The sequence below is a fragment of the Amblyomma mixtum genome, chromosome 8 (assembly GCF_055824585.1).
Source record: "Amblyomma mixtum isolate Tamu chromosome 8, ASM5582458v1, whole genome shotgun sequence".
Lineage (NCBI taxonomy): Eukaryota > Metazoa > Arthropoda > Arachnida > Ixodida > Ixodidae > Amblyomma > Amblyomma mixtum.
In genome coordinates, this window is record NC_143019.1 from 94641249 (window position 1) to 94654690 (window position 13442).

The following is a 13442-nucleotide window of genomic DNA, read 5'->3' on the forward strand; positions in this document are numbered from 1 at the left end:
GTATATTCATCATCATCAACGTCATCAGCCTGACTACGGCCACTGCAGGACAAAGGTCTCTTCCTTGTCTCTCCATCGGTATTGTATCGAACGTATCGGTATGGGAACCGATACGTTCTCCCTCCTTATGCAATGCCTTTAGGCGCTTAAGAACACAATAAATAAAATGCATTTAACCCAGTCCTCTACTAGCTGCGGTCTCCTTATCCCCGCAAACTTTCTAATCTCATCCGCCCAAATAACTTTCCGCCGCCCTCTACCACGCTTACCTTCTCTTGGAATCTACTTCGTTACCCTTAATCACCATCGACTATCTTGCCTTCGCCTGGCGCGCCGTGCCCAAGCCCATTTCTTCTTCTTGAGTTCGATTAGGATGTCACTGACACGCGTTTGTTCCCTTACCCACTCTGCCTTCTTCTCGTCTCTTGAAATTGCTACATACGTAAAGTATATATACCCACAAATCCCGAAAAAAACGCGCAAAGGGAAACGATGACCAGCGTAGTAAGCATGTGAGTTTGCAGTTTAACCAGCGCGCTCGCCGTCTCGCGAAAGCAGAACCAGTGTGGCAGCGACAGCCAGAAATTAACAGGCAAGTCGAACGCCTTTAATCTTTCGTATCGCACTCCTATTACTTTCTACCCCAAAGTGGCTGGACAGCAGGTCTGAGCTCCTTGGAGAAAACGGTACCCGTCATTTATTCATCGGCGCGATTTCCGAGGAATGCCCTTCAGCTGTAGCGAGGATCCGCAAAATTTACGCGGGAAGTCACCACTATATGGCTGCACCTAGGTACAGCTTGATGACGTGGCGAAATACGGCAACTTCGCATCGGCTGACAGGTTAACACTACAATGCTTCATTTTAACTGTTTGAAATCTTACCACGTGAGCGTTTTCGAATACCCCATTCAGAAACTAGCAGAACTGCACCCCCGAAACACCACCGAACTCTGGAAAACTTACCTGATACAAGAATGGTTGCAAAAGAAAGAGCACCAAAAATAAAACGAGGTGGTGTAATTTTTGGTAGGCTCCCGCATATGAGGCGGATGCTGTACAGCTACACATAAGGCGATCGCACCCAAACACCCTTCTGGCTGATCCCGCCCTCGCTCAGCCTTATCAATGCGAACCTTGAGTTGGTGCGGGAAAAGATGAAGGTGGGGGAGGTACCTTCAAGAAATTTTACAGTATTTAAAGTTCCTCAACTTGTCATCAACGTGAAATGTCACATGCGGTATTCAGGGTTGCCAGATGGCTCTGACCTCAGGTAGCCAAATTGGCCTCCGTAGTAGCCCAAACGTAGCCGAAAGCAAAATTTTTGCGTAGCCCAAAAGTAGCCAAAAATATTTTTTTGACGACATTTCTTAAGCATATTGAATTAATTTTCGGCAAGAATATTTACATATTAGATTTATTTCACGCAGATGATGTCTGAGGGGGTGCGCACAGCGTGTTCTTTGCGTTGTTACGTTTCCCATCCGTAATGCGCGCTAACCAGTGCGGCTAACAGGTGCGGCTAACCAGGTCCTAAAGACGGAGCCGCAGTTCCAATTTGCAGGCGCGGCAGTAGGCCATATCACCTGAGGTGGTGGTGGTGGTGAAAACTTTTAATTTCTGAAATAGAGTTTGGGAGCCACAGAGTGGCCACGCTACATGGTCGGCGTCCCTAGTCCGGGACACCGCATGACAATGCCCCGTCTCTAGCCCGTTTCACCAGAGCCCTTTGGGACTCAAGCGAGGAGAAGTTGAGAAGGGCAGTCTCCCATGCCTCTCTGGAAGGGGTAGGGGAAGGGGGGAGGTGGGGATTTTGAGTACATGCCCACACCATGTGGAAGATATCACAGGTCTCCCCACAGTGTGGGCATCGCCCATCCGTGTTAGGATCGTAATGCTTTAAGATTGCAGGACAGAGTAGAGTACCTGTCTGCAGGCGCCTTAAAGTTCGCTCCTCCGTCTTACTCAGCCCCTTTGCAGGGGCCGGGAAAAGGCGGTGGATGTCGCTATAATGCGTTATAATTTCCTTGAATCGCAGCAGCGGCTGGTTAGTCTCCGAGCCAGAAGAGCTGGGATGAGGAGCCCGGTGAGTAAGCGCTCGGGCAGCCGCGTCAGCGGCCTCATTACCTCGTAAGCCCTGGTGGCCAGGAGCCCAAATGATTCTTTTGGGTGTTGGATCAGTGGCAGTCCGTCTTAGAATGCAAGCAGCTAAGGGGGAGATCTCCCCTGCCAAGTAATGATCACATGCTTTTCGGGAGTCCGTAATGACGATTCTCGAATTGGCGTGGGCGGCAGCAAGCGCTATCGCTACTTCCTCGGCTCGCATTGAATTCGGGGCTCGAAAAGAGAATCCATCAACGTGCATTTCCTGGTGAACGACCGCGGCCGTGTAAAATCCCGTGGGCGATGGGCCTGCTACGTCTACATAATATACACCGGGTCGGGAGCCGTGTTGTCTCTCAAGATCCCGAGCCCGCGCTTGTCGCCTGTTTACGTGCATGTCGGTGTCCATGTTACGAGGGAGCGGGGAGACCCAGAGCATATGGCGCCACAGTACTGGGATACGCTCCGCCTCCTCTGGAGTGCAGTCGTGTTGGATGTGTAAGCGGTTTAGCACTCATGGCGGAGGCAGCGCGCAAAAAATGTGTTCAGGCCAAGCTGACCGATTGGCACAAATTCCGAAATCACACTATCCCTCCCGTACTATTTTCCGGCGGCTACGCGGAGTGGGCTAACCACATATACAACATTCAGAAACAACACGTCACAACACTACAAACCACCGAAGAGATCCCCGCAGTGGACACCCACCTCCTGCATTTGTGGGAGGCGCGCCGGAGCTTAACTAAACGGTGGAAAAAGCAGAAAACTAATCGCAAATTACGCGACCGCATAGTCAAACTCACAGAGCAAGCTGCAGCGTATGCTGCCGAACTCTCAGATTCAAATTGGATAGCACGCTGCGACGCCGCAGCTCATCAGATGAGCTCGAAGGGGACGTGGCGTCTCTTTCGCAGTCTAATCGACCCCTCTCAAACGAGAGGGGAGACGCAAAAGCAGCTCCGGCGGGCTCTGCAAGGGTATCAAGGTACGACGGCGCAACTTGCGGACACTCTGTGCGACAGATATCTTTGTCGTACGGAGGACCCGCCTGGGCCTGAGTACATGTACTCTGGCAGGCCTAATGAAACACTTGATGCCCCTTTTGAGTTGCACGACCTTAAGGCGGCCTTAGCAAAAATGCGCCGGGGTACGGCTCTGGGACGGGATCACATAACAGTGAACCTGTTGGCGAACCTACCGGACTCAGCCTACCTCCATTTATTAGAATACATCAACCAGATCTGGGACGGGCGTCCACTCCCTCCCGAGTGGAAAACGTCACTTGTGACGTTTATCCCTAAAACAGGTAAGGCCGTGAATACGGACAACCTGAGGCCCATATCACTGACCTCATGTGCGGGCAAGCTTATGGAGACGATGGTACGGGATCGCCTCTCTCCATACCTGGAGAGTAAGGGCTTCTTTGCAGTTACCATGTTCGGGTTTCACCCCCACATGTCTGCACAGGATGTCCTTCTCCAGCTGCACAGGGATGTAATACGACCCACAACTATGCAACACAATGACAAAGCCATCCTCGCCCTTGATCTGAAAGGAGCTTTCGACAATGTTAAACACGGAAGCATCCTGGCCAACTTGAGTTCTACCGATTGTGGGGCTAGGGCCTACGCGTATGTAAGAGATTTCTTGACTAATCGCCAGGCCTTTCTTCGGATTGAGGGCGAGGAATACGGCCCTTACATGATGGGAACACGGGGTACCCCTCAGGGAGCGGTGTTATCACCGCTCCTGTTCAACATAGTTATGATGCACCTCCCAAGCCAACTGGCCCGGGTGGAAGGCATTCAACACGCGTTGTATGCAGATGACATTACAATTTGGACCACTGAGGGGAGCCTTGGGGACATGGAGGCCCGCCTTCAGCAGGCCGCTTCCATAGTCGATGCGTATGCCATTGACTGTGGGCTCCAATGTGCTCCAGCGAAATCAGAGCTTTTGCATGTCAGAGCGAACCCAAAGGATAGGACAGCAATTCACATCTCTCTGTCAGGAGGTCCTATTAGAGAGGTGGAGGAGCTCCGTATTCTGGGCCTTTTCATTCACCACAGACTCAGACCGGACTCCACCGTTCTGAAACTCAAGAGAGTAGGCGAACAGGTAGGGCGCATGATCCGCCGCGTTTCCAACAAGCGGTGAGGCGGGTGACGCCCGCCAGTCTGCATGCGGAAAAGAAAGGCGGCGCTAAAAAACGCAATTGCAGCTCTAGTTTAGGGATATTTCACCTTTTAAATGTTCGCGCGCAGATTAGACACATCGACAGTGGAAATACCTTACTGTATACTTACGCAGCCTCACATTTCAATTTTATGCTTTAAGAAAAAGGTTCTCACTGAGAGCGTCGCCTCAAAGCATCGAGCATGCGCCTTCTTGAAGCTACATTCTACGATATGCATGAGCTCAGAATAAATCAAGGATATATGCCATTAGATGATAATCTATGTCGATTTTATCTTCAGTCTAACAGTACGTTCACAATAATGAGAAAAACAATTACCCTTGAATTCCGGCTCCTTTTTTCATTTCTTTTTGTAGTTCCGGATGTACCTACATCGCCCACTTGCCCATTCTGAAAGTTCTCGTAGCGACGGATCTAATGCCATGTCATGCCACTAACTTCCGCCGCCTTCGATAGTTACAGTGGGATCCGCACAGCGCCGAAGGATGGCTCCGCATGAGTGCACGCAGATTACGCAACGGACACGGCGCTCTCGCGTCGCTTGCAATGAATCTCGAGGGCTGCACGTGTGCCTTTGAGGCTGCAGAAAAAGCGTAGGCTCTTGCGAGTGGCACGCTTGCTGTGTCCACCACGAGAATAGTAAGAAACAGAAAAGGACCTTATTAATGCACGTAAGCATTACTTGCCTCATGCGTGTCTTGAGCAGAATGTGTCCACAGAACCAGAATAAACAATACAAGAAAAGAACATGCCTGCCGGTGGGTTTCCAACCAGCCACCTACCGCAGCCGAAGCGGACGCCCAAACCACTAGGCCACGTCTATGGTTAACGGTTAACACGTGAGGATCACGAAACCAGGCAACAGAAGCGAAATAGTAGCATTTAATGCTTACGCATTCGCACCACGTAGGGAGACTTAAGTTCTCTTAATGTTTTCTCTCTATTCTGGTACCATGGTTGTCATGTCACCCGAGGTGCACCGTCAATGGGAGAACGCTCACATGTGCAGACGGCAACAGTCTATATTCGGTGGCGCGCGCGCGCGGGGGGGGTGGCGTTAGTTCGCGGATTAAGTGGAATCCATAGGCCGTGAAGTGTTTCCGGGGGGCAACTTTCACGTAGTGTCCACTCTTTAGAAATCGAAAGGCCATGATCCTTGACCGCCTGAAGTACAAGTTTTCTCGAACACAGCGTTTACAAATTGTCATTTTGTAGCAGAGGCGTTCAATTTCTTTAACCTTCTATAGCCTGCATTTTGTTCCAGCATGCCTTTTATTTCTGTCACTGTACAATTGTAACAGAGCACATTATAACTACTTTAACTTTTTTTTTCACGCATGAAAAAGATGTAGCCCAAAAGTAGCCACATAACCAAAACGAAATTTCTGACGCCAACTCGGACAACAAGTAGCCCAATTTGGCTATTAATAGCCCAATCTGGCAACCCTGGCGGTATTGCTACTAACTCGTAGAGTGGTCTAGCTTTGATAACTATTACCGATTTCTGATACAATCAGTATCTTTTTAGAATAGCAGATTGGATTCTGCGTAAGGAAGCAGGTAATCAGAAGTGCCAGAGGTCATGTCGAGAAATGAAACAAGGATGAAAATAGGTGAGGTGGAGAGGCAGAAAAGACCAAACAGAGATCAGTGGGAGAGACGATTTTTTGTAAAATGGACGCAACTCTTCGAGCGTTGAAGATGCTGATTACATCTCTGATAATCACGCTACGTTGTTTTTGCTGGGGAGACCACGTGTTCAGAGTTCTAGCAAGCATGTGGGGCAAAGACAGGCTTTAAGCAGCTCACGGAGAAAGCCTGGGCGACATTGCAAGCTGTCGGTCAAATGTTTAGGGGAAACCCCCAAGGTGGAGTAGATTTGTAATAAGGGAGTAATTACTCATTGGCATCCACCCGAGCGCAGCGATACGGCTACAAAGGAGAGCTATTCAGCTTTCTCAGAAACTTCGTAGTTAAAGAAAAATTCGTCCTGGTCCGGGGTTCGAACCCGGGACCACCGCTTCACCGGAGCAGTCGCTGTACCAACTGAGCTAACCGGGACGGCAAGCTTATGGTAGGGCGAGAGCGAATTGATCAGTAACTCGAAGTGGGAACAGTGTTGGTCAAATGTTTAGGGGAAACCTCCAAGGTGGATTAGATTTGTAATAAGGGAGTAATTACTCATTGGATGCCAATGAGTAATTACTCCCTTATGACATTGCAAGCTGCCGTAAACTAGTGCTCGGAGAAAAGTACCTTCCGCTGAGTGCCTGAAGCGGTTCCGCCGGGCGACTCAGCAGTTACATCTGTCCGCCATTTCATTGCGCGGTGACCTATTCACTGCTAATACGTATGCATTTGCATTTGGATGGGCATGAAGTGCGAAAGTGCCGCTGTACTGAAACTTCAGTTTACACTGAAGAATTAAAAACGGATTAGTGAGAGAGTGTACCATCATCAACCGCGCAAGAAACAACCCAGTCAGCGCATGATAGGCCTCAGTGATAGACCAGCTCGTCGTTCTATCTAGAAAGAAACCGTTCAATACCTCGCCTTTTTCCGGGAGGATGCCGCATCGAATATGAAATGCGCGGAGAGTTAAGAGGAAGTTCTAAACACTACACTTAACTAGAGGCGCGAGCACAGAGATTACAACCATACATCTAGCTCTTGTGATAAGAGGGAAAAAATATACGTTGAAAGCTTCATCGCAGCTAAAGATGCGTTACCCCCATCGCACACGAAATAGCCGACACTCCGGGAGCGCCGAGTGAAAACGCGGTAATCCTCCCCCCACGCGCACCGACAAGCCTGTAAACAAGCGGAACCGAAGTAACTTCCGTATACGCAAGGCCAACCGGCGATTCATCACAAGCCACTGAGTGCGCAGTTCCCCTTTGTGCTCGAGTCCACTCAATCAGCCGAGCCGCGGCGCTGCCCCCCTAACGAACACCCGGCCACGCTGAACATTCGCTCGGGACTAGAGGGACCCTGCGCCCAGCGCGTACTCTAAGACGGAGCACTGCGCTGTCTGGGCCTGTAGTTGTGTGCGCGTTTTGATCGCCGCTTTTTTATTGCGAAAGCAATACTACTTGCACTTTCACGCCTTTGCCGTGCCGCGGCGACGACCACCATCGTGCCGCGGCGGTGACCACCATTGACCTTCATTTGACCTTGATTGCATTATATTAGATTAGATTGGATTTGATTGGATTGGATTGGATTGGATTGGATTGGATTGGATTGGATTGGACTGGACTGGACTAGATTACATTACATTACATTACATTGGATTGTATAACCGATGCATCGCCACAAGTCTAACCACAAGCACCACCACCAGCTACACTACCAGCTGTACCATAGCGTAGGTACGGATATTGCTTTCGCAATTACCGGGCTTAACCAAGCTAAGCCACAGCGAATTTTTGTTTTTTTTTCATATTGGAAAGACTACTTGCACTAAAGGACTGACTGTTCTGCGAAATAAACAAAAAAAATTAAGTCAATTTTTGGCGCAAAACTACGTTTTTCGTTTTTAAATGAAGCAAGTTCTTTGCTAATTCCAAAAGAAAAATAGATCAAAATAGCTGCCAAGAAGCGTGTAGTAAACAATGCGACGGAATTAAGCGATTTTGATTGGATTACATGATAGATGATTATATCGCTTAACATGAAATTATTTTGAAAGATAAAAGGTTAAAATAACTAACTACTGCTACTGGAACGGCGCTGCAATTGTTGCAGTCAAAAGACGCAATAAGAATCTCTACCCGCTGGTAGACATTAGAAAGTGAGTAAATAAATCTATGATCCTCATGTGATGCCCACAATGAATAACCTAGCGTCACATCCCATGAAACAGGCAAGAACTACATATGAGCCATGTCTTGGAAGATCGCGCATCAAAGCAACCTTTGTTGAAACTTTCCTTGGTAGCCATGCAACCAAAGTTATGCTTCAGCAATAACTCATGTAAGCGTACTGAGTTGCTGATTCTCATATTCTTTATGCGGCTGTCTAAACGCTTTGATGCCTTCTTTGTGAGCTAAGTCCTACCAGTCTGCGCAAGTATCAGGCAGCTGAGATTGATTAATATCTTAAAAATTGTTATTTTGCTATTTTCCTGTTAAACTAATTCTACTTAGAACAATGTATAGGTGATTAGTGTTGTAATTAAGGATCCTCTCTTTCTTCTTTTCTCGTACTTAGTCTACCTATTATCGAATTGTATCAGTTGCGTAAGATAATTTTGCAGGACCTATTTTCTCTTGTTTCGCTCTCTATGCCTACACTGTTCGCTTTGTTGTGTTAAATCCAAGAGTACATGTTTTATTAGAATACAAAGCTGTCGCCACAGTATGCCATAAAGAAAAAAGGAGTTCGAACAAAATCAAGTGACCTTCTTCACTCCTTGTTGGAACCTCCTCCGTTGTTTTACTGAAAATAAACTGATTTTGAATTTGAATTGAACTTGAATGTTTCTTGTACTGAACATAGTACGACACCTGCAGAATATCAGCGCAAATATTTCGTAGAAATCTCCTGTGATCAAGAATGTGACCAAAAATGAAGCTTCGTTTCACTTCACTTACGTAAGAGGCCAAGGCCCGCGTTTGTTTTTCGACGAGAGCGAAAAACAGACTCACGAGTGAGACAATTCCCAGGGCGGTGTTCATGAGCAGTGACTCGAAGCAACACCTAAATATCCAGATTCCTTGTAAAGTATGTTAGCTTATTAGACAAACTAAAAGAGAAGGAAAGAATATATTTATAGATAAAAAAGACCGACTATGAGTTACACTTAAGAATAAGGAAGTTTAATATGTACTCCTGCTCCGGGCCACACAAAGGGTGATGTGCTCTCGGTCAAAGTTGGCGCTCTCAGAGTTACCAACCCACAAGTACGCTCAGAAAACACGCAGACACACACAGAGAGGACGAACCTGCGCAAGAGCCGTAGGAGATGGGAGCAGTCCCGCATCCGAGCTCCGTGCCTCCCTTCGAAACCGGGAGCACTAACTACTTCGGGGCACAGCACGCCCCGCCGCAGCTTTCGCCGACCGACTCTCGCACAGGGGAAAAGACCCGCACCACCTCGCTCGTAAAAATAAAGGAGGGACGGTTGTCACAGCAACAAGTGCAAAACATGAAAATGACACCCGCTAACAATTAGCACACGGAAACACGGTCGCTGATACTAAGCTCGGCAGGAATAATCCAGTTTCCCGAGTAAAGAAATTGAGAACGAAGCTACGCGACACAGCGGCGGAGCACGCAGCAGACACGCTTGACGAAATCAGCCGCTGGCATGTCGCCACATTTAGCGCGGAGCCGCATTCAGGGCGCTACCTCTCAGGCACACGAGACACCGTGGCTCCCACTCCCCAGCTCCATCCGCTTTAGAATTTTTCCCAACAAAACGGTTCTTCTCGCGGGACGCAGACACAACCTAGTTACGAAAGCTCAGTGAGGCTGAATGAATCAACGAGGCCCGCGAAGTTCGCAAAGCGTTGTCTCTTGTGTTCCGCACACGCAAGTCTTGCAATCGCTTTTTCCCAGCGAATAGGGAAGTGCAGTTCTGACTAATTCCATCTATGCAAAGAGAAAAGCGAAGAAATTTCGCACGTTGCGACATGCCGTTAGTTGCTGTCACGTTCAGCGTGGTGCTTAACATTCAAACTAACGGCGAGAGTTTCGAATCCTCGGTAGACGGCATTTATTTTCTATGACTGTCTAAAATTATTGGTGTGGCAGGGAGGGATAAATACAGTGCGATAGACGTTTTTTCTAAAATGTACTCAACTCGGTAGGCGGTGGAGATGCTGACTGCACGTTTGATAATAACGCTACGTTGCTTTTGCTGGGAAGATGACGTGCTCAGGTTTTTAGCGACCATGTGGGGGCTAAGACGGTCTTTAAGCAGCTCACAGGGAAAATCAAAGCAGCATTGCAAACTGATTTGCACTGCATGCATTTGCATCGCAAACTACTCCTCGTAGAAAAGCAACCTGCGCTGAAAGCCTAAAACTGTCCTGCCACGGCGGTTCAGAAGCTACACCTCTCAAGCATTCCAGTGCGCGGTAACCGGCTCACTACCCATCCGTAGCCGTCGTATTTTGATGGGGGTGAAGTGCGAAAGTGCCGCTGTACTGAAACATCGGTTTGCGCTCAATAATTGCAGGCAGATAAAATTTATTAGAATCTGTATACCACACGACACGTCTTTAGCCCTTCTGTGTACATAGATTTGGTATTTAAAATGTATCAGCGAGAGAACGTGAGCGCATGTGAAAGGAATTTGTGAGCGCAAGAAAATTTATCGTCGGATTTTGCAGCGTAGAGAGAGTCGGCTATGGTAATGATCAAGTTCACATGGAGTCTCTTGAGACTCGCTATAGTAATCGCAAAATTACCAGTTTAAAATGTCACCATTGAGTCACGCGGCGTTCTCTATATATACCCCCGGCCAATTGATGACGCTCTCTAGTTTCTGATATCCAGCAACACTCGGAATAGGCGGAGGCCAGAGCTGCTCAGACGAACTTTCCAAGGCACATGGACGGGGCGTACGAGCGGGGGGAAGGGTGAAGGGAAGGATATTGCCCGCCCATGTGAAGCAGCGAGTTCCACAGTCGATGAGTCCGGTTTTGGAGAGGCACACTTCTCGAGTGTTTCTCCGTCAATGGCGCTGTATGGGCTTGCCCGAAGACAATCAATAGCAATGCCAAGCAGCCGAAGAACGGAGCCGCGAATGAACATGGGACAAAGAGCGCCAAGCAATGCGCGGGGGCTACTGTAGAGTCAGCGGCGACCTTGGCTCCCTAGGCTGATTGGGAGCAACTATAAGATAGCACGTGCAACTAACAAAGCGCATACAGGCCCTCTAACATATGCACTGCACCTGGCTGCAGATTAGTTGGTTGGTTTATGGGGTTTAACGTCCCAAAGCGACTAAGGCTATGGGGACGCCGTAGTGGAGGGCTCCGGAAATTTCGACCACCTGGGGTTCTTTAACGTGCACTGACATCGCACAGTACACGGGCCTCTAGAATTTCTCCTCCAAAGAAATTCAACCGCCGCGGCCGGGATCGAACCCGCGTCTTTCGGGTCAGCAGCCGAGCACCATAACCACTGAGCCACCGCGGCGGGTGGCTGCAGATTAGAGACATAGAGTAGTGTGCCTCTATCGGTTAGGGGCATAGGAGAATAGCGAGGCGCCATTGCGCTGGACAGTAATGCAACTCCGGTTATTGTCCCGCGCATGCGCGCTGGCACTCTAATATTACCCTATGCCCCTAACCGATAGGGTCACCCTACTCTAAAAGTCCCTATTACATTAACTAGGCGGCTTCCTCCTAACCTCATTGTGAAAGAATGTATGTGTCATCATGAATTCTGCGCTAGGTACTCATTTGACACTCTTTATCACATTCTTGAGCAAAATGTGTTCGCGGTTGCCAGGATTAAATTTCAACGCTTTAGGTGGAGCACGGTCTTTTAATACCGTTTCCGGTTATGTGACTTTCCTCTGAAACTATGGAAAAAACTTCGTACCAGTCGTGCAGTCAGCGCGTCGTGGCACTATAACACTATAACATAATCGCGCCAGTAATAAAGCACAGTACAGAACTGGGCTACAGTAGACATAATGTCCTGAATGGCATTTAGAAACTACTCAGATTGTTTCGATATGCTTTGGAATGCGGTATTGAGCCTAAAGTAAGAAATCAAATGGGGGCTGTAAGTCAACGAGAGAGCGACGAAATATGGCACTCAGGGCAAAACCACAAACGAGACATTGCAGCTGCACATGGGCCGGACATTGTTTAGAGATCAGGAAGAGCCGAACAAAACCTATATGAAACGCGGTTAAGGAGGTTGGGAAAAAAGAGACACTCCGCGTGTTGACTTTTAGGGACGAAAAGCTGGAAAAGTAACCACTGTAGTCTTGGGGAACCAGAATGAAATATAAAGAGCATGGAACGTAACCCCAAAGAGGCAGATGGTGCGAACTGAATCATTTTTACGAGAAAGCAGGCTATGAGCCAGTAAGGAACAGAAACAAGTTGAAAAAGGATCGTTTCATAGTAATTCAGGAAACAGCGTCCTATGGCGTGGAGCAAAGTCAGTTACAACTCGCAGTTACAAATATATGTTCCCGTCGATGATTAATATGCAGTGCCGTAAGTGTGAAAAACCAATGCAGCGCATCTTGTCAGATAGTCGCAGCAACCGTGTAAATGTCAATGCAGGCATGATCAGTATTTCTGAAGCTGAGAGGTTGAATCATAACGAAGGTAAAGCGAATATATCCGCAGTAGATGGCAGTAAAAGGACTTTTGGCGGATCCCTTCCCTTACGGCACGGTTCGCATGTCCACCGAGATGTGTGACACAGTTACTGCGTCCCTTCCCTTCCTCAAAACGAGTTTTCTTTTTCGTTTTCATTTTTTCGGTGCCTGAAAGGCATGGAAGTGACGTAATGAAGAATCTGGCGATCCTGTTCGATGTAACCTAAATGTCATTAGAGCGCACATTACAAAATTAAGGGTGACGTTGAAATTGAAACCTGTCTAGCTTAAGACAAATTTTTAAGTCTCACGGCTCCCGCCACCACCCCGTTTCAAAGGGAACCCTCATAGCATCTGCCTATCCAAGGGAAAGGGACAGTTGGGAGGATGACTTTAAGGCCGTTCCTCGTTTACGGCCTCGTTGGCTTTGTTTTAATTACATTAGCTTGAGATCGCTGTACCACTCTGAACTTCGCAGAACTTTCTCGAAGCTCTCTGCCCGCATAGCCCGCACAAACGTACTCAAAAGAGGGGCGCATTCCGAAGTCATTGTCGGCTGAACGGCTCCAATATGATGGGGATGTCGTTTTGCATAATGAAAGCGGGTGCGGCGCTAGCACCTAGGAAGGAGAGCACACAACGCATAGCGAAAGGCGGTTGTTGACAGCCGTCTCCGCCCGAACGAACCGTTCGAACTACGAAGGTATGCAAGACTTCCCCCTATATTTCGTGGCATTCTCGCTGCGTCTACCTCGTCCCATGCCTCGCGCACCCATCGCCTCACGGCGCCTTTTCCCACCGCACCGTGGCCATCGACACTAAAGTAGATAATTAGCCAGCGTGTTTCGCT